This window comes from Pelodiscus sinensis, chromosome 7, assembly GCF_052426305.1.
Source record: "Pelodiscus sinensis isolate ZL-2025 chromosome 7, ASM5242630v1, whole genome shotgun sequence".
Lineage (NCBI taxonomy): Eukaryota > Metazoa > Chordata > Testudines > Trionychidae > Pelodiscus > Pelodiscus sinensis.
Window position 1 is genome coordinate 46,921,249 of NC_143058.1, and position 27,614 is coordinate 46,948,862.

Below are 27,614 nucleotides of genomic sequence, written 5' to 3' on the forward strand. Positions count from 1 at the left end.
TCATCATGTGTCAAAGCCTTACTCTATATTTATGTATAGTCAGTGGGAGTTTTGGGTGCAGAAGAAGTGAAAAGCAAGGCCCTTTTAAAGGGTACGTCTATATAGAAGCGTTATTTCAGAATAACTGATGTTATTTCAAAATAACAAAATGCGCATCTACCGAGCAAGCCATTATTTTGAAATAATGTCGAGATGGAGGACTTCTTACTCTGACTCCTGTAACCCTCATTTCATGAGAAGTAATGGAAGTTGAAGCAAGTGTGTTCTTCCTTCAACTTCCTGCTGTGTAGACAGCGCCAAACACTAAATTAAGCTATTTTTACTTCAGCTATGCAACTGACGTAGCTGAAGTTGCATATCTTAATTCAACTTTTGTCCTGCTGTGTAGATGTGCCCTTAGAGATTAAGAATCTTTTCTACACATTATTTAAGATCCTTTCCTTTTATTGCCAAAAGGAGTCATCACATCAGTAAGATCAGAAAATTGTGAAATATGCAGGCCACTTTAGTTATTCTATATCTCTCACAAAAAGGTGCCATTCCGTCCACAGTTCCCAAAAGACCAATGCTCTATATTTTGGTAGAGCTCACAGTTGTTTCATTGATGATCTTGTGACTATTCTACAACATGTGCCTCTTAAATCTATGCTGACAATTTATTTAGGTCATGGAACCAGTATTTTAATTTCCTCATGTTAGATTTATTCCCAAAACTGTAACGAGAAGAGAAAGCACCTTCTGGAAAGCTCTGAGCTACAAGCTTTGGTGAATGTTCTCTTCCTGTGTTTATTGCCTTGGTTATTCTGTTTATGATTGTAGTATCTGGAATAAAGAAAGTATTTGCAGAATGTTTAATAGGATATAGCAACAGACATGCAGAAGAATTTCTGCACACCCATAATTTTTGGATGTCATATTTTATTGAGTCCTGTCAATAGACAGCAAGATACTAACATGCATGGAACTGCAGTAAATCCATTTCAAAAGGACACATTATAAGTTACGAGATAAAATAAAATGTGAAATAGTGAAAAATTTACATTTGTATAGCCCCGTCATAAAATGGTCATAAAATAGATAAGTAAATACTAACTTTTGTGTTCTGCGCACGAAAAAACCCACAATTAATTAAACACATGTAACACACTAAATTTTGAGTAATCATCCATTTATTTTTCTGTTTAATAGAAAACACCATAGAACTGATTTGCTAATTTTCTCATACAGCTGTCTAAAATATTGTTAATTTGTTGGCGGTTGGACTGAAAGTATGCATTTTCATGCTTTTAAAGATAACAGAAAAAAAAGACTGTCACGTTTGTTATCAGGCAGTAAAGATATAGTTTTCAAAAATGCACAGCATCTTGAAAGTTTGGTTTCATATCACCATTTATATTCCTGAGAAATAGACATGTCTCACACTCTGTAGCAGCATTTTGTGACATTTGGATTTACAGTGTTCAAGTTTAAGTCTGTATCCCCTTGCAGTCTGTCAAAAACAGCTTCTCTGTCCATTTATTTTTGTCTTCTGCACTCAGTCTGAATATCTTTTGTAAATTTATACTTGACAACCGCCGTATTTCAGTAGTTGGCTTTGTTTCACAATCTACCTTTGCTTGCTCGGTTGCATTAGCTGAAACAACAAATTTAATCCATGATGTCAATAGTAAATTATAGTGCTGATATAATATATGCCTGACATCATTTAGGTCAAGGCCACCTAAAAAAAATCACAAATAATGGATCCAGAGGGTCTTCTCAGAGGGGTAGGAGCTTGCTCCACATTTAAAATTATGAAAAACAGATTATTGAGGCTTACTGTATGATGTTAGCCTTTTAATTACAGCCAATATGAAAACTCTATTGAATATAAGAGTATTCCCACAATGTAAGACACTATACTAAGGAAGTTTGCTATGTAATTTTATTTCATATTGGTAACTGCTAAATAATTAAAACAAGAATTACTTTACTCAAAAGATTCATTTAAAGCACACATTTTCCATTACTCTAGCTGTTTGTCGGGGTTGGGGGAAAACATTTATTGCATATCTACCTAAACTACCATGCCATTAAAGTATCTAAATTACCTCAGTGAATTCTGAGCACAGGAGTGGTTGATGAATTGCTTTTGCATAAATGCACTTTCCCTTTGCTAGAACCTAATTTTGTGTATAAACACACACACACACACACAAAATAAAGCAACTACTGAACTCTCTCAAGAAGAAAAATTGAAGCCTGGAATTTTCTCTATGTAATGAAGTTTTTCTCAATGCTGCTTGTATTATAAGTATCCTTGGACTCTGAGGACGAGCCAAAAATGCATTATTTTCCAACAGTGAAAGAGCAGTTAATGAATCATTTTTTCCTGTGCGAAAGTGTTCATTCCTGTTAATTTGTAGTGTTATTTTTACAGGCCAATTTTTTTTAATATCAAAATTTGCTTCTGGTTTAAGAACTCATTTCCAGAGGGGAAAAATATTTCATGTCAAGTGAACCGTAAACAAATTCAACATGCGGAGGAATTAGAGATTTCCCTTCCTTCAGGGCCAATTTGTTCTATCTGGCAACAACAATATCAGCAGTCAAGGCCTTTCATTTTGCAAGTCATCTATGTAACTTGGCTTTAGAGCACTTTCATTTGTTAATAAGAAAATCTGGATCAAATTCACAAGGCTGCAGGGTACATTCTGGCTCTTACATTTTATTTTCACTGTATCCACATGTGCTTAATGTAAGGAAAAGATTCCTTCATCAGATCTGTAGTGGTACACAATTAACCTGATAGCCTATAAGATCTCTATTTAATGGAAGAGAACTTGTGAACAATTGTGTTTTCTGGCCTTGATTCAATAAGGTGATGAACTTTACAAATGTGAGCAATACTGACTTCAAGACAGGAGCATGCTGAACTACCTCACTGAATTGGGGCCAAGAGGCACAACTGAACATATAAGTATTCTTCCATCAAGTTTTTTGCTGCATCAAGTCCTTTAGGTACAAGTGCACATTTGGAGATATACCGCCCCAGAAGTAACTATCTGTGGGAGGCACTGTGTTTTCATCTGTACTATGTTCAAGTCTAGCCCACATTGAAAGAAAGTGAAAACTACCATCATTTTCTGTATGTCATGGTCTGTGGCTTAAGTAAAATGAATGGAGCCTCAAGACCAGGTTATTAGAGTCATGTGTCCATATCAATTTAAATCAAAATTGCCATTAATTGACATCCTTATTGGTAGCCTCCATAAAGAACCCATGAACAAAACATGCACAGAGACTATTCTATGCTCATCTCTAGAGATGGTCCTATTATACTGGATTGAGGCGGGTTGATTAATGTGTGCTCTGGTCCTGTTTTGTGAGTAAATACTATGGATAATCTGGCAGCCCTTTGCCATCATGAGACTGATTTAAATTATAAAATGTAGAAGCTTCTGTCCTGTTCCTGAAATGCCAGGGACAAATGGGAAGTAATGTCAGTTACTGCAGGAATCAAGTAACACATCTCAAAGATCAATTAATCCTGTCCTTAAAGGAAAGTTTAAATAAGCTTATTGTTAGCTCGTGCTCTTAGCAGTTGCACTGATGCACAATATTTACGATTGGTGCCTACTCCACGAATCAACAAACTGCACATTAGTCCATTAGCAATGTTGTGCTACAAAGCTTTGCGATTTTAGTGTTATTTATGTTAATGCACTAATGCATTATTTTACATATTTACAATATGTCCTTCTATTCACCATGACCAGTGATATAATGTTTACAAAATATTTTTATGGAAAAAAAAGCAATGTCACCAGTCTACCCTGGGCCCGGGCCTGTAGTCCACATTCAGACAAACTCCCATGGAAATCAGGAGACTTCAGGATTGAGGATCGTCCCCTCTTTTGCCCCATCCCTCCTTCTTCTATCCAGTCACAGTTATGAAAACTGCAGCTGCATTAGCAGGATGGCTTAATAACGAGGACAACCATAGTGGTAGGAGTGTGTGCTGATATAAAGGCAATGGTGTGGGTGGCTTGTGTGGGAGGTATGCATAAGAGGGCTTGGGGAGCAGAAGAAAGGGGTTTATAGTAAAGACTGACAGGGACACTAGAATAAGCCCTGAAAATCGTGATCTCCCTGATTTCCACCTAGTTATCTTAAGCAATACTTAACTAAACATTGTCAGTCTTATGGGGGCAGAACACACGACATCTAATCTGTTTTGCTAAGGTATTTCCAATATACCTAACACAGGGTATGTCTACACTACAAAGTTAGTTCGAACTAACGGACGTTAGTTCGAACTAACTTTCATAGGCGCTACACTAGCGTTCCGTTAGTTCGAATTGAATTCGAACTAACGGAGCGCTTAGTTCGAACTAGGTAATCCTCATTCCACAAGGATTAAGCCTAGTTTGAATTTACTAGTTCGAATTAAAGGCTGTGTAGACCCTTAATTCGAACTAGTGGGAAGCTAGCCCTCCCAAGGTTTCCCTGGTGGCCACTCTGGCCAACACCAGGGAAACTCATCTGCCCCCCTCCCGGCCCTGGACCCCTTAAAGGGGCACGGGCTGGCTACGGTGCCCGTGCCAGGTGCAAGCCTTCCAGCACCCAGCCAGCAGACCCTGCACCTGGCACGGATCGAGCCACCCACCTGATGCCCCCCAGCGCTCCCTCTCTTCCCGGGACCAGGCTGGCGGCTCCCGGGAGCTTGCCCGGGACCGCAAGAGGCGGGCACCCGCCTGGGCTAGTGCGGACATCGTGGACCTCGTCCACGATCTCTGCACTAGGCACAGGAAAGTGGCCGGCTAGGGCAGGAGAGCTGCCAGCCTGGCCACCCAGGAGCAGGTGTGCATGAAAATCAAGGGGGTCCACTGAGACCCCGACCCTGAGCCCTGAGCTTACAATGGCCGTACTGGGTCGGACCAAAGGTCCATCTAGCCCAGTAGCCTGTCTGCCGACAGCGGCCAACCCTAGGGACCCTGGAGGGGATGGACCGAAGACAGTGACCAAGCCATTTGTCTCGTGCCATCCCTCTCCAGCCTTCCACAAACCTTGGGCAGGGACACCACTCCTACCCCCTGGCTAATACCACTCCATGGACCCAACCTCCATCACTTGATCTCACTTCCCTTTAAACTCTGTTCTAGTTGTAGCCTTCACAGCCTCCTGCAGCAAGGAGTTCCACAGGTTGACTCTTTGATTTGTGAAGAAGAACTTTCTGTTACTAGTTTGAAACCTGCTACCCATTCCTTTCCTTTGGTGTCCTCTAGTCCTTCTTTATGGGAACTAATGAAGAACTTTTCTGTATGCACCCTCTCCACCCAACTCCTGCTTTTAGAGACCTCTATCCTGTCCCCCCTCCGTCTCCTCTTTTCTGAGCTGAAAAGTCCCAGTCTCTTTAGCCTCTCTTCAAATGGGACCTGTTTCCAATTCCTGATCATTTTAGTTGCCCTCCCCTCTCCAGCCTCTCTCTTCCCCTCTCCCACCTCCTTTTCCCAGTCTCCCCCAGTTTTGTTCAATAAAGACAGATTCCATTTTTGAACACAATTGTCCTTTATTTTGTACATCAAGAAAAGGGGCTAGGGAAGGGTAAGTGGAAGGAGGTGAGGGAGGAATGGGGCACGAACCCCCGATGGGGAGGACTGGGCTGGCTCTGCGGGCTTTTGGGGTGGAACCTCTCCTGCAGCCCCCCGATTGCCCCCTCTCCCCAGATGGCAGCCTGCGGCAAGTGCAGCCGGTCTGATGGCCGAGTGCTGTGATGTGCCCAGTGTGGGTACTCCGGGCACTCCAAGCCAGGACTGCTTTGCAAGTGGGGCACCCCTGAGAACTGTCTGTCCAGGGTCGGGGTCGGGACCCTTTAAGGGCATCCCTCGGCTAGCCTGAGACAGCATCTCCATGCTCTAAGTCCTCATCTGATGCCCTGCTGGCACTGCTTCCGGCCATCCTTAAGCCTGGTTCAGGGTCCACTTAATGTGGACATGCTAGTTCGAATTAGCAAAACGCTAATTCGAACTAGTTTTTTAGTCTAGATCCGTTAGTTCGAATTAGCTTAGTTCGAATTAACGTTGTAGTGTAGACGTACCCACAAAGATAAATAGGCACCCCGACCCCACAGCCTCCACTGGCCACAGTTCTCCAACACTGATCAATGGGAGCCGCAGGAGCAGCATCTGCAGGCAAGGACAGCACATGGAGACCCTCCATGCTGACCCTCCCAGGGGCTTCAGGGACATGCCAGCCACCTCCAGGACCACAACCACCATCATCTAGGCAATGACTCCGGACATATTTGTTTAAACTGATTTTTTGTTACAACAAAGGCATCCTAAATCTTTGCTTTATGGTTCAACCACTGGCAGATTAAGTTTCCCCACTCTGCCTAAGGAACATGGTTCAGCTTTGCCACAACTGTATTCAGTCCTGGGCCCTCTTCTGAGACTGCTAACTAGTGGGCCCAATTGTCTTGTAAACTGCCATCATCTAGAAAAGGCACTGATGTTGATGATTCATTTCCCATAGGCCAATGATCAGACATCACTGTAATGAGTTTCAGTCTCTACTGAGCTGACATAGACTCAACCCACTTACCTGTAGTTGAAATACACTTCATCCTATTACCGGTCCCCTGAGCATCAAGTCTCACAAGCTATCGGCAGACTTCAACCTACATTCTGCAATGTCCCTCAAATTGTCATGTAGTTGTTTTTTCAACTATCTGTTTACTAGTCTTGACAATCCAGAATGCTTTTCTTGGATCTAACATGTTCTCCCTTTCCAAAGCTCTGGATTGTTTGGAAACCAATTGATCATAGGTGTCATTTATTCCAAGTAAAAGTTTCTAAATCAAACTGATTTATTGAGCACTTTTAAAGGACTCAATGTAAGTGCTGCTTAATGTCTCAATTAATATCCATCTTACTATTGTATTCCAAATATGTTGTAAAGAGAAGTTTTACAGGGAGAGAAAAAGACTTGATAATTTGAAATGCTACCTATTATGTCACCCAGAATGAAAATTAGTTGTAACATCATATATAAACTTATGAATCTTCTCTAATTATTAAGAACCACTTAAGCTTAAGCAGCACTACTAGCCTTCAGTCTTCAGCCAAGATTTATTGCCAATGGGGTGATATATTATTTAACCAACTATATTATATCTAAAAAGATAAAATTTACGCATGGTAACATGTACAATTAGTGATTCCATTAGCAGAATAATGCAATGATTATGCTATTGTGGGTTTTCTCCTTATAGTGCCTGCTCCAGTGCAGTCAAATGGCAAAATTTTTATTGACTTCACATGTGAGTGAGACCTGGTCCGTTCAGGCCTAGCCAGACCACAATTGGTTACCTTGTTAAAAAAAAATATCGGGTAGTAATACATTAATGCTTGGTCCTATGTTTCTCTGAAAATGCCTGCTTAGTGTGCAGCAGTACTCAAAAGCAAAATGTTAGGACTGATTAGGAAAGGGATAGATACTAAGACAGAAAATATGACACCATAGAAATCTAGGGAATACCAGCACCTTGAATTGTGCCTGCAGTTTTGGTTGCCAGATCTCTAAAACAATATTAGAACTGGAAAGTACAGAGAAGGGCAACAAAAATGATTAGGGGAATGGAACAGCTTTAGTATATCAGGAGAGATGAAACAGACTGGAACTGTTCAGCTTGGGGGACAACTCAGGGTGGGTATTATGATAGAGGTCTATAAAATCATGAATGATGTAGAGAAAATGTATACAGAAGTGTTATTTACTCATTCATAAAACATACAAACTAGAGGCCACCCAATAAAATTAATAGGCAGTAGATGGAAAACATACATAGGAAATACTTCTTCTTACAATGCAGTCAACCTGGGAATGTTGTAAAAGCCAAAGTATAACTGGGTTAAAAAAAGAATTAGATTTCATGGAGGATATGCTCATCAGTGGGCCAAGATGGTTAGGAATCCTGTACTCCGGGTGTCCCTAACTCTCTGACTGCCAGAAGCTGGCACTGGATGACAGGGGAAGGATCACTCACTAAAATTGCTCTGTTCTGTTCATTCCCTCTATAGTATCCAGTACTGGCCTCTGCCAGGAGACAGGATACTGGGCTAGATGTATCACTGCACCTGCCTTAGTATGATCATTCTTACCTTCCTATGATTTGCCTTAAATTGTCATTTTCATGAAGGCTAAACAAGGGTGATCATCAGGTGTAGGTTGCAGATGTATTTTCAGACATACCAGAAAGAACATGAAATTTTATCAGCTAAGAAAATCCAGTTGACAAAGCATAAAGTGAATATCGGAAAGCATGCACTTCTTTGGACAGATGGATTTGAGAATTCCTTCCAGTAGCTCTGAATTCTTTGTCCTCAGATTTCCTTTTCATTTGGGAAAGGGAGTGGCCTCTTTTCCAAACAATAATTTTCTCCTCCTGTGAGGAAAATATTTTGTGGTGGAAAGAGCATGCCAGAAAACTACAAATAGTTGTAAACACTGCAGGGCTCGCAACACATCATCCCTTTGCTAAAGTAGACATGTGGAGATCCTGAGAGGAGCAAGTGATGTGAGTGCCCAAAAACCAGTGGGGAAAATGCCCCACAGATCTAGGCGGTTCATCTTGGATGGCGAGGTATTCAGCTCGCCTTCATTTTCCCATACGCTTTCCTTCCCTAGTAGCATGACTGATTCACTGAAGATCCAAGCTGCCGTTTCCTCTCTCTGGTGCACTGCCTCTCACTCTGAGCAGCACCAACTCTGGACAGCATTACAAATGTGAGAAGTGGTTGCCTTGTTACCCCCTTCCTTTAACTCATTACTCCCCCATAACCCACAGCTCCCTAATCATCCAGTGTTCATACAGTATTGCTACTGTAATTTCATAGTAGATTTCATAGACTAGAAATATGTTTGGCTTCTTGGCTTCACTGTGATCAGAAGCCTAGTGCTGGGTTTTAACTCTTAAAATGAGTAGACTAGTGCATATAAGGATAAGGCTTTCCTGAAAAACATAGTGAATTTGTCAGTATCACTAGGTAAACTTCATTGAAATAAAAATGACGAATGTTATTGTTGGTTCCCACACAATTGCTGCACTATACAGAGCTACCTCATTCTACAAACTCTGATTTTGCTGTTAGCACTACAACTATAAACCTCTTCACATAGGAACCTTTGTGAAGTAAGAGTGTAAGTACATACAGGGACAGAAAAATGAGACTATTGTTTTCTGTCAAAACCCAGCTGATTTAAAAATAAATATAGGAAAAAGACAGCTACCTAATGTAAACTTTTTTTCTCTTCAGACACAGGAAAATTAAACACCCACACTCTAAAAATGTGCTGTCTGTCTCAAGTGTTTTTACAACAAACACTTTTAGTATTCAGGTTCCACGCTGATCTAAATTAATCAGTTTCTTCTTAGAAAAAATATTTGAAATGTTTTGTCTTGTTCACATAGTTTTATTCCTTTCTGGTGAATAGAATTCCCTATATAAGTTACCCATTTAACAGGCAAATTCTGCAGGAAACATTTCAGTTGTCTTATAGCTACCAACACACTGAAGGCAGCTACTAATTATAATTAATACATTTATATAACATCAATATTATTTCATGTTAATATTATTTTATTGCAGCAGCATCCATGAGTCCCCATCAAAGACAAGGACCCCACTGGGCTAGGTGCTATGCAAACAGAACAAAAAGATGTTCCCTACATCAAATGTCATACATTCTTTGTTGTGTGTTAGACAGTTACCGATGTGTATGAAGATCAGGCTGCAGCCCTGAAGAGCACACAGCATTCAAATAAAGGTGAGAAGAGAAATGATAAACACAATGCAATGGTAAGGCAGCCATCTTGTTAGTTTTACAGGTGATTTTTTTTTTAATAAATAAAAAAGGTATGGCTTGTCTACATGGAGATTTAGTGTGTGACTGGCAAGCCAGGCTGTAAGTGTATAGCACACCAGCTTGTGATGTATTAAGTATGGACACTGCTACTGTTCATTGTTATCATGTATGGTTTGATGTTGTCAACTTTTTATAGATACATAGTTTAAGACAAAGGACCATTAGAGCATGAAGTCCAGACTCTTGTATATGAGTAACCCTTACATTTAATAGTAAAATAATCAGTGGTTTTTACAGTGACAAATAAAGATCTAAATGATAAATGAGATCTAAACATTTTACAAACTTCTTTGTATAGACGCTTAAGAAAAGATGAGCTCAAGTTGCAAAATCTGGATTCAGATTTCAAACTCTCCAAGATATTGGTGTGCTTAGAATTTGAGAAAAAGTAATCAGGAGTTGTGGGCATTCATCACCTTTGAAAATGGGATTACTCGCTCAGCTGCTTAATCTTAGATGCTTAAATCTGAAAATATTGCCCCTTCTACACATTTTTAAAAAGTTCTCTGCAGTAGAGCCCCAGTGACATACAGTAGCTCATCTCTGCTTGGAGTCCCAAAGACATAGAGGCACAAATGAGATGCCTGAAATACTTTGTGATGGCTGCTACAGACAGGCCCAGTCCCCAGTGTTTGTATCTTGAGCCACAATTCAGATATGTTTGGATTCATTTTTAAAGGCAATAAATGCAAAAAGAATCCAAATCACACTGGAGCACAGAGTTTTCTGAAATGAGACTGTACAGAAGTCTTACATTTCCTTCATCTTGGCATTTGCTTCAGTTCTGCTGGCAGAGTGCTGTAACTGAAAGGGGCACAATAGGCAATGCTGTTATCTGTGATTAATAGAGATGATCTTTTCAAAGTGATAAATACAGGTAAGTAAAGTAGCTATAACAGTATTTATGCTACATCATAGATCAAAAATCTACAAGCTAGACATGATAATCAGCCTCAACCCTATTTAGCAGTGCTGGCTAAGCTTTGGAAAGAACACAGCTCATTATGTCTACAATTCAATTTTTGTGGGACATAGGGTGGCCAGTGTTTACAAAGCTGAAATGTTGGCTTTATAGGCTTTTTATTCTGGATTTTATTCCTCTCATATATTCCCTAAAGAATCTCCTGAGGTGATCTGTCCTCTGACCAGAGCACTTACTTGGACATCTGTCTATCAAGTGCTGAGAATCAGCCAATAAGGATCCTCAGAGCTGCTGACTTGCTTAGGAAATGCATCATTTAGGCAGAGGTGTGGAGCAGAGAAGTCTGTCCCCTCCTACCAGAGGCACAGCAAGTTGTCTTCAGCATCAGTCCCAGGATGTAGCTGTAAACCCTTTGTTTTCTACATAACAATGTTCAAAGCCAATAGCTTTTTCAAAGTATTCAGTACGGCTCAGACTATGTTCTCATTGATACTGAGATCCTTTGAAAATGTAATTTCCCTCAGATGGCAGCTTTCAAATAATTTAATATTTACCTTCAAAGTCTTTTTTTTAAGTCAGATGCTAAATGTTGAGTTCATTCACTTTAGTGTAGCTAAAAGCTGAAATGTCACCAAAAAACAAAACAAAAAACATTTACTGGAATGATAGTTTATTGGGTTCAGACCAATACTGGGTAGGCATGAGGCTGAAGCTAATCCACAACATTCAGATCTGGATGAGTCACAATTTGGGTGTAGTAAGGCCTTCGTGGAGGAGGCGGGTCAGGCAAAGCCCTTCTCTAAGGGTACGTCTAGACTACATCCCTCTGTCGGCAGAGGGATGTAAATGAGGCACTTAGAAAGTGCAAATGAAGCGGGGATTTAAATATCCCATGCTTCATTTGCATAATTGCATGATGGCACTCTTTCGAACAAGCGCCATTTCGAAAAGTAAAACTGCAGGCTTTTGCGAAAGATCCTGTTCTCCACGCTTCATTTTCACTTTCAAAGGGTCTAATTTACATCCCTCGAAAGAGGGATGTCCTCTAGACACAGCCTAAAAGCATTGTTTTTGGATTTGTTTATTTACAAGACTTTATCACATAATCCATACAGGTAGGGGGGCAGGGTGATATAAACTCTGTGCAGATGACTCAAGAAACATGGAAAGAAGGAAGCAGCAGCTCCTCTGCAATCCAATGGAAACCCCTTTACTCAGAGGCTGTGTTTAGACTAGCATATTTTTCCGGAAAATCAGCAGCTTTTCCGGAAAAACTTGCCAGCTGTCTACACTGGCCGCTTGAATTTCCGGAAAAGCACTGACGATCTCATGTAAGATTGTCAGTGCTTTTCCGGAAATACTATGCTGCTCCCGTTCGGGCAAAAGTCTTTTTCTGAAAGACTTTTGTGCAAAAGGGCCAGTGTAGACAGCACAGTACTGTTTTCCGCAAAAAAGCCCCAATCGCGAAAATGGCGATCGAGGCTTTTTTGCGTAAAAGCGCATTTAGATTGGCCACAGACGCTTTTCCGCAAAAAGTGCTTTTGCAGAAAAGCATCCTGCCAATCTAGACGCGCTTTTCCGAAAATGCTTCGGAAAATCATGCCAGTGTAGACGTAGACAAACACTTTTAGTCTGTTGAAAGCTGCTCATATTATTAGCAACAGAGCTGTCACAAGATTAAAGTCTCCTACCAAATATGAAACTATCACTTACCATTTCTCATGAAGTGTTTGGGGCCATATTTTCCCCATATTTCCCCCTTTATAGGGCAGAAAGGACAAGTGTCCTCTGCAATTACTACAGGTTGAACCTCTCTCATCCAGCACTCTCTGGTCTGGCAACATCCATGGTCAGGCATGAATTTAGTTAGCGCGATGCTCACTTGTCATGGATGTGGCCAAGTTTCCTGCGATTCCATAAAGTTTGTTTACAGCCACCAATTCTGGCTCTCAGTGTTCTGTGCTCTTATTTAGCTCTCTCATTTGCTCCTATATGTCTTTTAAGAGTCCACAGTAAGCAGCTGAAGTATTGGTAATACTGCTAGAGAATATTGACCTTCCATAGTCTGGCAAATTCTCTGGTTCAGCACCAGTCAGGTTCTGAGGGTGCTGGACTAGAGAGGTTCGATCTGTATGAAAACTAGTGTGTTAATGTCATCCAAAAAGAGAGAAAAATAGTGGTTAAAAGGGATAGTCATCATGATTAAAAACACAGCGCTTACAGGTTTCAAGCTCTTTAATGGGTGTTATGAAAATGTAGAGCAGTTTACATATGGCAACATCTGTAGTAGAGAGGCCGGATATACAGGAATGCACAGCAACCCATTCTGAGCCTTTTACAGTTTGAGATTCAGGCCACCCACTGTCAGAAGATGGCTCTGCTCTGCTGAGAACTATACATAAACATTTTTTTTTTTTGGCTGACAAAGTTAATAGGACTCAGCACAGCATTCCTTGACTATCCTTTTTTATTTTTACTAATGTAAGTTACTTTCCCACATTAACATGCTTAGTACAGTATTCAGCAACTCCTCTCATACTTTCTTAAGCCATGCCCATAATTTTTGGCATTTGCAGATTTTTTTTCAGCAGACCAAAGAGAGCTGAGGGTTTGGCTTGTGCCTAGAAATTCGAGTCACATTTTGCAGTGAGTTGCTTTTTTAGCACACCAGGCCACACAGAGCATACTTCCTTGTCTATCAAGAATAAAACATGAGAAGGAATGTTTCTTATGTAACTATAGAACTGCTCTGCTTTTTTCATTTTGGGGTCTGACTAGACTCCTCCCTGATCCTGGATTTCCAGAGAGAAGCAATATCCAGAAAAGCCTTCTATCGTCTGTCCAAAATATTTTGCCCTTTCTGTCTATGGATTTCAGTTCAGTCATCTATGCTTCTTCATATCTCAAGATTTGACTGATACAATCTATCCAAAACTCAACTTCAAAGTCACCTGAAGGTTTCAGTTGGAAATGTCTGCCTGTGTCCCAAGTCAGACAGCTTGTTGGAAGCAACTTACATCTTTGCTTTGGTATTGTACTAATTCACAATTAATCTCCAGGGAAATTCAAGTTACTCTTCTGTACCCATGAAGTCCTACCCTCTTACCTCAGAGACTCTTTCTCTCTCTCTCTCTCTGTGCCCCATTATGCCATTTAAAGCCAGCAGAAATACTTCAGCTATCAGACCCAAACATGAAGCTTACTAGAAGCAGTGCTAGTAGATGCTCTATTCAATGAGCCAAAGCTGCCTTTACTCATATGCAGAATATGCAGTTGCATAGAGCATCTGAAATCTGAAGCACAACTGGGTCTTAATGTCTTCCTACCTGCCTCTTCCTATCCCTGTTCTGTGGCTTTGTCTCCTCAGGAGAGGATCTAGTAAACTTAAAAGTAAAAAAGTCTGCCAGACCTATTAGCAGAACATCGAACCTGTGAAAGAAACACTCAAATGTTAAGGAAACCATTTAACAGGCATTTACCAGCCCCAGGTATATACTGTCCATTTCTGAATTTAGTATGTTAGTCAACAGGACCTTAGTTAAAATAAAAAAAAAATATTTCATTAGTGTGTTGCTGAGGACTATAAAAATCACATATTTAAAAAATCATCCTGGGCCACGCAGCTGCCATCAGAAATAGGGACACCAGTTTAATTGTTCTGCCCATAAATCCTCAGGACAGCACAGCAATGGGCTTTTGCTTCTGGAATTCACACATTCTAAACATGTTTGATTAAAAAACTGGACACATTTGCTTGGATGCAAGCCACACCTATTTATCCAGGTGTTGTATTAACTACAGGGTTTGTACTCTGACTACTGACTAGGTTTCCCTCTGAGGTTCATTTGCTAGAGGCATATGCTTCCTTTTTTGTGTGCTGTATAATTTAAATCTTGTGATATGTACCCAAACATTGATGGTGATGATCATGAAGATAACACTACACAGAACACTGTTCTAGAAACCATGCAAGTCGTGGAATTCCAAAGGCAGCTGAGAGAACAGGATAAGCGGGTGCTACTATGGATTGACTGCCCTCTTCCATGCTTGAATAACATAAGAAATTGAGCATAGAAGTAACAAAACCTAAATAAACAGAGACAGAGATATCAAAGAACGAACATAGAGGAAATGATAACAAGGAAAATACCCACTATCTCTTTTTGTTCCCCCCCTTCCATTTCTTTCCTCCCCCCCTCCTTGTTCCCTATTTATTTTACTTCTGGCCATCCAACACTGTGATCATCTGAAGAAGTGGGCTGTGCCCATGAAATCTCACGATACCATCTACATGTTTTGTTAGTCTTTAAAGTGCTACCAAACTATTTGTTGTGTTTTAAGTTTTTCCTGTACAGACTAACTCGGCTACCCCCTGGAAAGGAAAACAAAGTATTGCTTGAAGTGCCACATGAGTTGCCAGCCAACATCTAGTCTGAAGCCATGTAAGTATCATTGGAGGCAGTAACAAAAGACAGGACTATGCAGAACTTTAAAGACTAGCAAGATGGTTTATTAGATGATGAGCTTTTGTGGGCCAGACTCACTTCCTCAGATCAAATTATGGAAGAAAATTGGCATGACCATATATACCAAACCGATACAATCAGTTGATTGTAGTTTTGTTTCAGCAAGACCAGACTAACACGGTTACATCTCTATTATTATTGGAGGCAGTGATGGCATTCACTCACCACTAGGGCTGTGTCTACATTGGCACCCCTTTCCGGAAAAGGGATGCTAATGAGACCAGTCGGAATTGCAAATTCCGCGGGGGATTTAAACATCCCCCGCGGCATTTGCATTTACATGGCTGACGCTTTTTTCCGGCTCGGGGTTTTGCCGGAGAAAAGCGCCAGTCTAGACGCGATTTTCCGGAAAATAAGCCCTTTTCCGGAAGATCCCTTATTCCTACTTTCAAGTAGGATCCCTTATTCCTACTTTCCTTATTCTAGGAATAAGGGATCTTCTGGAAAAGGGCTTATTTTCCGGAAAATCGCGTCTAGACTGGCGCTTTTCTCCGGCAAAACCCCGAGCCAGAAAAAAGCGGCAGCCATGTAAATGCAAATGCTGTGGGGGATGTTTAAATCCACCGCGGAATTTGCAATTCCGACTGGTCTCATTAGCATCCCTTTTCCGGAAAGGGGTGCCAATGTAGACACAGCCTTCGGCTACGTCTAGACTGCATCCCTCTGTCGACAGAGGGATGCAAATCAAGCACATCAAAACTGCTAATGAAGCAGGGACTTAAATATCCTGTGCTTCATTAGCATAAACATGGCTGCCGCTTTTTTTCGAAATGGAGTTTTTTTGAAATAAACGGCAGTCTAGATGCGGATCTGTCGAAAATAAACCCTTTTTCTACAGATCCTGTAAACCTCATTTTTTGAGGAATACAGGATCTGTCGAAAAAGGGTTTATTTTCGACAGATCCGCATCTAGACTGCTGTTTTTTTTCAAAAAAACTCTGTTTAGAAAAAAAGCGGCAGCCATGTTTATGCTAATGAAGCGTGGGATATTTAAATCCCTGATTCATTAGCAATTTTGATGTGTCTAATCTACATCTCTCTGTCAACAGAGAGGTGTAGTCTAGACACACCCTAGGGTGCCTTGTCCTGGCCACTCTTTCTAGGTCTATAGCCTCCTTCTGGCTGTCTCTCCACCCATTGTCTTCTCTCATGCTGCAGCCCCTCTCACTCCAGGAACCACAGCCTGCTCTGCATAACTCAGCCCTTCAGCCAGGTCTTCTGCCTGTTCTATGTCACATTTTCTGTGGCTGGTAGAGGAACCTGGGTTGCAGCTTGGGGGCCCTTTGATCAGCAACCAAGACTTGCACTTGCCTACCTTGCTTCTTTGACCCTTTAAGCCTTTCCTACCCTCCTGGTTTGCCAGCCCAAACTTCTCCCAGGGAGGGAGGGACTAGCTCCCAGCAAACAAGTGCTTCCTCTACAGCCCCCATTTTGTTCACAGCTCCTGGGGTTTATGCAAGCCCCTCCTGTACTTGTTCAGCTAAGTCTGGTGTCTAATTAATCCCTGCTCCCTGGCTCATCTTCCAGGTGCAGCCTGGGAGTTAATTGCCCCACTTACCACTTTAACCCCTTCATGTCTTGCGTGGGGTAGACACCCCATCACAGAGTAGATATGCTTGGAACATCCAGAGAGATATTTCAACTATTCTGAGGAAATATGAGTAGGTCACACCACTGCTACTGTAAACTCTGGGTAGAAGAGAACAGATTTAGGCCCTGAATGACCTTGACTATTATGGCCAATTTCAATTTGTGTATTTGCTTTATCAACATCTCCTAGTGTAGAACAGCTGGTCAGAAATGTACTGGCAAGGTAAACAGAAAAAGGCTTCTAACGCTTTGTGGCTCAGACTAATCTCATCAGCAGCACAAATATGTTGCCAACCTGACAAGCATGAAATATCTTGGAAGCATCCACATTTCAAAGCACTTGTGCCTCAATGACTGTGTCATGATGCAGCAACAGCATGGAGGAGATGGTGTGTTATAATTATTGTTGCCTGTCAAATACAGTGTAATAAATAAAGAAACATAGATCTTTACCCTAAAGTTTGTGCGTGGATTTGGTATTTATGAAAATGAGAAAGTAATAGTACTGCTTAGAGTGGTTTACAGTGAGGTGGGGGCTGAGTAAGCATCATACAGATAATGGCGATGATGATTATTTACTTTAATATTTATTTTATTATTATTATTATTATTATTATTATTATTAATAATAACTTATTTATTAACTACTACTTGTATACATGGATGCTGGAATAATTTTATAGTAAAGGTGCTGATGATGGAAGCCACATATTTAGTGTTCATTACAGTATTACTACTTCAAACCAGGGGCTGTGGCAGTACTCCCAGCACCTCTATTTCCAGCACCACTGCTTGTATAGTGCTGACAGTGTACCAGGTGCTTTATGGACACATCTGACAAGATCCCTGCTGTGAAGAACTGGTATCTAAACAGACAATGGACAAAGAAAGGGAGGATGGGGACAGAAGGGAGCAAAGCAACATGATTGGTTGGGGAAATTAAGAGCTAATTTGTATGTGCCAAGATTTTTTACCAACGTACTAAGTTTAGTGTTTGATGTTCAATCTTCTGTTAATTAACTCATCCCTGCCAGCAACAAAAGATATATATTGGCCTTTTCTCTGGAATGGTTTATAGGCAGTGATGTGCATAGCTGTTTCACTGAAAAGAGAGGCCATTGTAATTCTGTAATTTCCCTTTTATGGTGGTGATATATATTTGTTCTTTCTTATATATTTTCCTTAATATGTAGTGGGATGGCTAAGGAGTGAGCTGCACCTTTGGTCTCTCCCAGGAATGCTCCTTCCAAGTGACAGACCTTGACTTACACTCTTTCCAGTGGAACTCCACATGTCAGCCCACCTTAGACTAGATACACACATCAGATAGCTGCAGCGGCACAGGAGCCAAGCAAACAGAGCTGTAAACAGGGGAGTTTGACTGGGAGTTTGTAAAGGGAGTTTGGATTGTGGGACTTGTTTGGAGTTTGTTTTTGCTGTGGAGGGGGTGTTTTGGTTTGTTTTTGTGTTCACCGGACTAATAGGATTTTGGTGAGAAAGTAGATAAAACATAGAGGCATTAGTGGCCATGGCCCAAGTAGTAGAGAACACAAGGAGGATGATTGGATGTGGTAGCTGCGGTATGTACATGATTCTGGAGGGGGTACCTGAAAGGAGTTTTGTTTGCATGAAGTGCCGCCTGATCGAGCTGATGGAAGAAAAGATCCGAGGACTGGAGATGCAGGTAGAAACTCTGGTTGAGTTTAGAAGGGGGTTTGAGCAGATGATGGGGCAAAGGCATGACGTGGCTGAAGGGGAAAGTTTAGATATGCAGATGGAAGCAGGATCAAGGGCCTCAGAGGGGGGACTGCCGGGCGAAGAAAATGGACAGTGGAAGCATGTGACTCAGAGAACCAGGCAGAGGAAAAGATGGGTCAGTGAAGGAAAAATAGAGCTCAAGAACAGGTATGTGGAGCTGGAGAATGAAGAAGGGGAACAGCAGGTAGATCATGAAGATGGAAGGGTGAGGAAGAAGAGAAGAGTGGCTAGTCCCATAGATAAAGGGGAAGACTTAATGGAGACAACACCAATAATGAGCATTAGGAGGATACAGGATGGGTTAAAGAGGATTACAAGGGAAAATAGGAATGGCAAGGACTTGCAGCCAGAGGACGCTAGAGATAGACCAGAGAATTTCACTGTCCCTAGGAAAAGACAGGTCTATGTGATTGGGGACTCCTTATTGAGAAGAATAGATAGGCCTGTTACCAGAGCTGATCCAGAGAATAGAAGGGTGTATTGTCTGCCAGGTGCTAAGATACGAGATGTGGAACTGAGGTTGAAGAGGATTATTAAGGGAGCAGGAAGGAATCCATTGATCATCTTTCATGTAGGAACAAATGATACGGCTAGATTCTCGCTGGAACGAATTAAGGGAGACTATGCTAGGCTGGGGAGGATGCTCAAGGAAATTGAGGCTCAGGTGATCTTTAGTGGGATTCTGCCTGTTCCTAGAGAAGGGCAACAAAGACTGTGTCTAGACTACATGCCTCTGTCGGCAGAGGCATGTAGATTAGGGTTGTAGGCAAAGGTAAATGAAGCCGTGATTTAAATGATCGCGGCTTCATTTACATTTACATGGCTGCCGCGCTGAGCCGACAAACAGCTAATCAGCTGTTTGTCGGCTCGCCGATAGTCTGGAGGTTCCCCCTGTCGACATCAAAGCCCTTTGTCGGCAGCCCCATTATTCCTCGTGGAATGAGGTTTACCGGGGCTGCCGACAAAGGGCTTTGATGTCGACAGGGGGAACGTCCAGACTAGCGGCGAGCCGACAAACAGCTGATCAGCTGTTTGTCGGCTCAGCGCGGCAGCCATGTAAATGTAAATGAAGCTGCGATCATTTAAATCGCGGCTTCATTTACCTTTGCTGAATAAGCAAATCTACATGCCTCTGCCGACAGAGGCATGTAGTGTAGACATACCCAAAGATGTGACAGGATTATGATGATCAATAGATGGCTTAGGCAGTGGTGCTATAAGGAGGGCTTTGGGATGTATGGTCACTGGGAGGCATTTATGGACAGAGGACTGTTCTCTGGAGATGGACTTCACCTAAGTAGGGAGGGAAATAGACTTCTAGGATGGAGGCCGGCTCAACTGATTAAGAGAGCTTTAAACTAGGAATTTGGAGGAGACGGTTGGGAGATGCCCAGGTAATCTCTACGCCAGATTTTAACACTGAGAGGGAGGAAAACGAAGTAAGAAAGGATATAGCTGGGGGTAGGAGAATGAACATGAGGAAGGGTGGGGTGGATACTAGTCTAATAGGTCATATTGGAGGTATAACGTCCGTGCCTAATTGGGTAAAGAATGTGAATGAGGCCAAACAGCAAAAATTAAGATGTTTGTACACCAATGCGAGGAGCCTAGGTAACAAAAAGGAGGAACTAGAGCTATTGGTCCAGGAAGTGAAACCAGATATTATAGGAATAACAGAAACATGGTAGAATACTAGGCATGACTGGAGTACAGGTATTAAAGGGTATGTGCTGTTTAGGAAAGACAGAAATAAGGGTAAAGGTGGTGGAGTCGCGTTGTATATTAAAGATGAGGTAGATTGTAAAGAAATAAAAAGTGATGGAATGGAGAAGACAGAGTCTGTTTGGGCAAAAATCACATTGGGGAAGAAAACTATCAGATCCTCCCCTGGGATAGTGCTTGGGGTGTGTTATAGACCACCAGGATCCAATCTGGATATGGATAGAGACCTCTTTAATGTTTTTAATGAAGTAAATACTCATGGAAACTGCGTAATCATGGGAGATTTCAACTTTCCAGATATAGACTGGAGAACAAGTGCTAGTAATAATAATAGGGCTCAGATTTTCCTAGATGTGTTAGCTGATGAATTCCTTCATCAAGTAGTTGCTGAACCAACAAGGGGGGATGCTATTTTAGATTTGGTTTTGGTGAGTAGCGAGGACCTCATAGATGAAATGGTTGTAGGAGACAACCTTGGGTCAAGTGATCATGAGCTAATTCAGTTCAAATTAAATGGAAGGATAAACAAAAATAAATCTGAGACTAGGGTTTTTGATTTCAAAAGGGCTAACTTTAGTAAATTAAGGAAATTAGTTAGGGAAGTTGATTGGACTAAAGAAATTATGGATCTTAAAGTGGAGGAGGCCTGGAATTATTTTAAGTTAAAGTTGCAGAAGCTGTCAGAAGCCTGTATCCCTAGAAAAGGGAAAAAATTTATAGGCAGGTGTGTTAGACCAAGTTGGATGAGCAAGCATCTCAGAGAGGTGATTAAGAAAAAGCAGAAAGCATATAAGGAGTGGAAAATGGGAGGAATCAGTAAAGAAAGCTACCTTATTGAGGTTAGAGCATGCAGGGACAAAGTGAGAAAGGCTAAAAGTCAGGTAGAGTTGGACCTTGCAAAGGGAATTAAAACCAATAGTAAAAGGTTTTATAGCCATATAAATAGGAAAAAAAAACAAAACAAAAAAAGAAGTAGGACTGCTAATTACTAAGGATGGAGTGGAGGTTAAGGATAATCTAGGAATGGCCCAATATTTGAACAAATACTTTGCTTCAGTCTTTAATGAGGCTAATGAAGAGCTTAGGGATAATGGTAACTTAACAAATGGGACTAAAGATATGGAGGTAGATATTACCATATCCGAGGTAAAAGCCAAACTTGAACAGCTTAATGGGAGTAAATCGGGGGGCCCAGATAATCTTCATCCAAGAATATTAAAGGAACTGGCACATGAACTTGCAAGTCCATTAGCAAAATTTTTAATAAATCTCTAAACTCAGGGGTTGTACCATTTGACTGGAGAATTGCTAATATAGTTCCGATTTTTAAGAAAGGGAAAAAAAGCGACCCGGGTAACTATAGGCCTGTTAGTTTGACATCTGTAGTATGTAAAATCCTGGAAAAATTTTTGAAGAAGAAAGTAGTTAGAAACATTGAGGCTAATGGCAATTGGGACAAATTACAACATGGTTTTACAAAAGGTAGATCGTGCCAAACCTACCTGATCTCCTTTTTTGAGAAAGTAACAGATTTTTTAGATAAAGGAAATGCAGTGGATCTAATCTACCTCGACTTTAGTAAGGCATTTGATACAGTACCACATGGGGAATTATTGGTTAAATTGGAAAAGATAGGGATTAATATGAAAGTTGAGAGGTGGATAAGCAACTGGTTAAAGGCTACAGCGGGTCATATTGAAAGGTGAACTGTCAGGTTGGAGGAAGGTTACTAGCGGAGTTCCTCAGGGATCAGTTTTGGGGCCAATTTTATTTAATCTTTTTATTGCTGATCTTGGCACCAAAAGTGGAAGTGTCCTAATAAAATTTGCAGATGACACAAAGTTGGGAGCTATTGCCAATTCAGAAAAGGATCGGGATATCATACAGGAAGATCTGGATGATCTTGTAAAGTGGAATGATAGCAATAGGATGAAATTCAATAGTGAGAAGTGTAAGGTTATGCATTTAGGGATTAATAACAAGAATTTTAGTTATAAGCTGGGGACACATCAGTTGGAAGTAACGGAGGAGGAGAAGGACCTGGTTGATTATAAAATGACCATGAGCCGCCATTCTGATATGGCCTTGAAAAAGGTAATACGATCTTGGGATGTATTAGGCGAGGTATTTCCAGTAGGGATACGGAGGTGTTAGTGCCATTATACAAGGCATTGGTGAGACCCCATTTGGAATACTGTGTGCAGTTCTGGTCTCCCATGTTTAAGAAGGATGAATTCAAACTGGAACAGGTACAAAGAAGGGCCACTAGGATGATCCGAGGAATGGAAAACCTGTCTTATGAAAGGAGACTCAAGGAGCTTGGCTTGTTTACTTTAACCAAAAGAAGGCTGAGGGGGGATGTGATTGCACTTTTTAAATATATTAGAGGGATAAATACCAGGGAGGGAGAGGAATTATTTAAGCTTAATACCAATGTGGACACAAGAACAAATGGATATAAGCTGGCTAGTAGGAAGTTTAGACTTGAGATTAGACAAAGGTTTCTAACCATTAGAGGAGTGAGGTTCTGGAACGGCCTTCCAAGGGAAGTAATGGGGGCAAAAGATCTATCTGGTTTCAAGATTAAACTAGATGGGTTTATGAAGGGGATGGTTTGATGAGATAACATGATCTTGGTAACTAATTGTCCATTCATTATCAGTGGAAATAGGTCAATGGAGGGATGATAGGAGTTACTATAGAGAACTTTCTGGGTGTCTGGCTGATGAGACTTGCCCACATGCTCAGGGTTTAGCTGATCACCATATTTGGGGTCGGGAAGGAATTTTCCTCCAGGGTAGATTGGCAGAGGCCCTGGAGGTTTTTCGCCTTCCTCTGTAGCATGGGGTACAGATCACAGCTAGAGGATTCTCTGCATCTTGGGGTCTTCAAAGTATGTGAAGGCTTCAATATCTGAGCTATAAGTGAGAGGATTATTCTGGGAGGGGTGGGTGAGATTCTGTGGCCTGCACTGTGCAGGGGGTCAGACTAGATGATCATAATGGTCCCTTCTGACCTTAAAGTCCATGAGTCTATTACAGACTCCTCCCTCTGATCCCCCATCCTGCCATGTTTACAGTGCAAACAGTTCCTTAAACCCCTTGCAGTTCCTCATGAGTGCACCCTCAGGTGACAGGGAGAACAGACCAAAATCAAGATGCAGTAAAAGAGGTTGATATACTGTAGATATGCATCAGGTTTGCACACCAGCCAATCTCTTGAGTCTAATCAAATTGCACATCAAAAGTATATCAATGAAGAACTCTTTACCTCAAGTATTTATATAGTCCCATCGCCATAGAATCTAACCACTTCACCATCTTTAATGTATCTCTCCTTCCTAGTCAGGTAGGGAAGTCCTATCATCTCCATTTTACAGATGTGGAACTGAGGCACAGAGAAGCTAAGACTTGTCCAAGGTTGCAAAGGAAATCTATGGTCAAACTAGGAATTGAATCCAGGTATCCCACTTTCCAGGCTGGATCATCTTTCCTTTCATTCACAAGTCCTTATTTGATTAGATTGTTTATCTGGTATACATTGGTACTTTCACTTCTGTTTTCAATAGATGTTTTCATGCTAACAATCTGCCTGGTGTCATTTGAAGATGCTTTGGAGAATTGCACAATGTCCCCAAACTCCAATCTGCATCAGTTTTACAGAGGATTCCAAAGATTTCACCCTTCAACCATTGAGAACTCCTGCTCAGCTGCACTGAGAAGTTGTACATTTTCATCAGACACGTTGGTTTCTTTTTTAGAAGACCTAAACAGTATGAGTACGTCTACACTGCACGTTTATTTCAAAATAAGCTATTTCAGCTTATTTTGAAATAACACGTCTATACAGCAGGGAAACCTCATAATTAGTCTGAGGCAGGCTTCCCTAATGTCCATGTGCTATCTCAATTTAGAGACCCAGGAGGCACTGGGGAGGAATAACTTAGAATGTTCCTGGTGAGGGGCTATTTTGAAATAGCAGCAGTTACACAGGCCTCATTTCAAAATAGCTATTTTGGAATAGGCATTATTCCTTGTGGAATGAGGATTATAGATTTTGGAATAAGTAGTCTGTTATTTCAAAATTATTTTGAAATAACAGAATGGCTGTGTAGACGCTCACATTATTATTTTGACATAACGTTAGTTATGTCAAAATAATGGTGCATTATAAACCTCCATACTATAGACCTCCATGTGGGATCTCCATACTATCAGGTTATTTGTTCCAATTCAAAGTCTACCAAGATGAGTGATCTTAGCTGTTTTCTCAAATTGTGAATCCAGATATACTACTGTTGTCAAGCCAAAGACAAACTTCACCTGCTCCTTTTGAGATCCATTCTGTGTATCAAATGGCAAGTGTGTACTGACAAAACATTGAAAATCAGAGTTCAGATCCACTCTGCTGAGCAGAACATATCAGTTGAATAAGCTACACATACCCTCCCTCCAACTGTGCTGACTACAGTGAGGTGTAACTGGACAAGCATTCTTTTTGTGGGTTTCCCCACAGGAAATAGCAGCACAACTTGAATCTGTGTGACCCAGGCCCGGACAACTATAAGACACTTGCAGCAGATTCACCCAGTAGGCTTTCAGTGCTTCAGCATGAAGTGGTCACATCTGCGATCTAACTCTATTAGCAGAAAAAATGGTGTTCTGTACAAGCAGAATGACGAGCCAATGGCACTATAAGAATGAAAGGAACATAATGGTATTTGTACAGAGTGGACACATTACAAGAATCCATTTGTCCTCAGAGTGCAAACCAGACCAGATTCCCCAGAAATGTAATGTTGCCCAAGCAGCTACTTTCAATATTGATAAATAACCAATATTTTTTCTTTTCATTAGTTTCCGCAATAATTAACTTCCACATAGAATATTTATTACTGATTATCAAAATAAGACTTAATATTTTTATATCTGAAACTCAATAAAGGGGGTGAAAATTATGGTAAACATTCCAAAACATTTCAGCATTTTTGGAAGGTATTATGGTCTGATAGCAAGGTAGGACTCCAAAGTTATGCTTCTGAATTGCACATGACCTTCAGTCTTTGTCTACATACACACTTAGTGGCAAGCAGGGATGTAAGTCTAGCCTACTGTGCACCATTAGGACCCTGCTAATGTGTACCAAAATGTTCACAGCACACCTTAAACTCCTCCCATTTCAAAGTGGGGTAGATCAGAGAAGACTTACATGACATCTTGCCGTGAATCAAACCCCCAGAGAAGTCACTTACTTTTTGCATACTCATCTTAACAGGTCTGTTGGGGGAATGAATTGTGATAAAACACTTCTGAGATCCTTGAATGAAAAGTATTATGTGAGTTATATGTGTTATTTACTAATAAGGACTCCTTTTGTTTTGGGGCAGATCCTGTCACTGGAGCAGATCATTTCCCAGTCTTACAATTCACACTCTCACCCCTCAGTGACCCAAGGGATCTGATATTCTAAATGAGAATTAACTAGAATTAACTAGTGATTACGTTAGAATGGATGAATGATGGCATTTTGCCGTTAGGCCATGTGAAAGATGCCTATGACCAGATGAGACATAAGACGTTGAGAGAAGGAACGATGTTCTGTGGCGTGCTGATGGGATACGAGCAGCAGTAGTAGCATGACAGATAGGCTATGTCTAGACTGCACGCCTCTTTCAAAAGAGGCTTTTTCGAAAGTATCTTTCGAAAAAGCCTCTTTCAAAAAAGAGCGTCTAGACTGAAAGCAGTACTTTCGAAAAAGCAAGCCGCTTTTTCGAAAGAAAGCAGCGAGTGAGTCTGGATGCTCTCTTTCTAAAAAGCCCTGTTGGCATTCAAGAATGCCTTTTTTCGAAAGAGCACTTTTGAAAAATGGAGTTCTTCCTCGTGAAATGAGGTTTACCGCTGTCGAAAGAAAAGCCGCGTTCTTTCGATTTAATTTCGAACGAACGCGGCTGCAGTCTAGACGCAGGTGAAGTTTTTTCGAAAAAAGGCTACTTTTTTTGGAAAAACCCCTGAGTCTGGACACAGCCATAGTGAGGAATGACGATACTCATTAAAAGCCGGGGCCAGTTGTGTGTATAGAACACGGGAGTCTCTCCTCAATGATCTGAGCAATTTCTGAGAGTGGACAAGGAGCAATGCCCTTCTATGGTTGAACTACATCTCCCTACCTGAATGTCTAAGATTTTCTGTTTGGAAAAAAATAGCTGTTTTGTTTGTAGCAATGACGGCCCAGATCTACCACTGCATGAATCCATCTTGACATGGGTGTAGCTCTGTTATTCTTAATGGAACTAGCTCTTTATAAAACTGGAATAATACAATCAAGTCCTGTGTATAAGGACACTTTCACCAGTGCAGCTTTCTTTGCCTTCTTCCATTTCTCCCTCTCCCGTTCCCCCCCCCCCCCCCCCGCCTATATCAGAAAAAGGCAACAAGGGTGAGATGAGCAGAGGGTGCTTCAAAGCAGCAGCGCTTCATGGAGCCTAGGCCATTTTGAAACGCTGAGTGCAGCCCAGGGCCATCTGGGGACTTCCCCGATGACCCCAGGCTCCATGCAGAGCTGCTGCTTTGAAACACTGCGTGGAGCATGGAGCTAGCAGGGGCCAGCTTGAATCCCCTACTGGCCACATGCTCCCCGCAGTGCTTTCATCTTTGTAATGTAGCAACAGCCCTGGCCCTTATTGGGTAATCGAATTGCATCAACGATTCAATTAGCCGATTAATCTACATTTAACATCCCTAGTATGAGGAGGGGCTCAGGACAGGGAGTGGGGGGTCTCAGAGGAGGGGAAGTGTAGGAATGCAGGATTCAGGGCAGGAGGCTCAAGGCAGGGGGCTGTGGGTGGAGGAAGTCAAGGCAGGGGCTGGGAGTGTAGGGATTAGTGAGGGCCAGGTGCTATGGGGGTGGGGGACTGTGCTTACTTATCATTGTGGGATTTTTTCCCCTGTGTTTGCTGTGATTAGGGAGAGAGGGCAAAGCACTGCAGAGCCTGCTGTTCCTCTCGCTCCCAGTTTTCATCAGCAAACATAGGGAAAAAAAACCACGCAGCGACTGGTAAGGGCAGCTGCATCCCCTCCACCCCCAAACCTCAAAATGGTAGCAGGGGAGATCAGGATTGGGACAGTCTAGCGGGGGTAAGGGCACCCCCAGCCAGCCCCTGTAATCTGCCTGTCTGTCTGCTTCTAGCA

General features: G+C 41.6%; 1 long non-coding RNA gene across 1 annotated transcript in view; it reads right to left on the bottom strand.

Moving 5' to 3' along the window:
* Nucleotides 1-397: 397 nt before the first annotated feature.
* Nucleotides 398-27,614, bottom strand: part of LOC142830197 (uncharacterized) — a 38,876-nt gene continuing 11,659 nt past the window's right edge. Inside the window, exon 3 of the long non-coding RNA XR_012905230.2 lies at nucleotides 398-1,633. This is a non-coding gene — a long non-coding RNA (uncharacterized LOC142830197). The remainder of the gene's footprint in view (nucleotides 1,634-27,614) is intronic.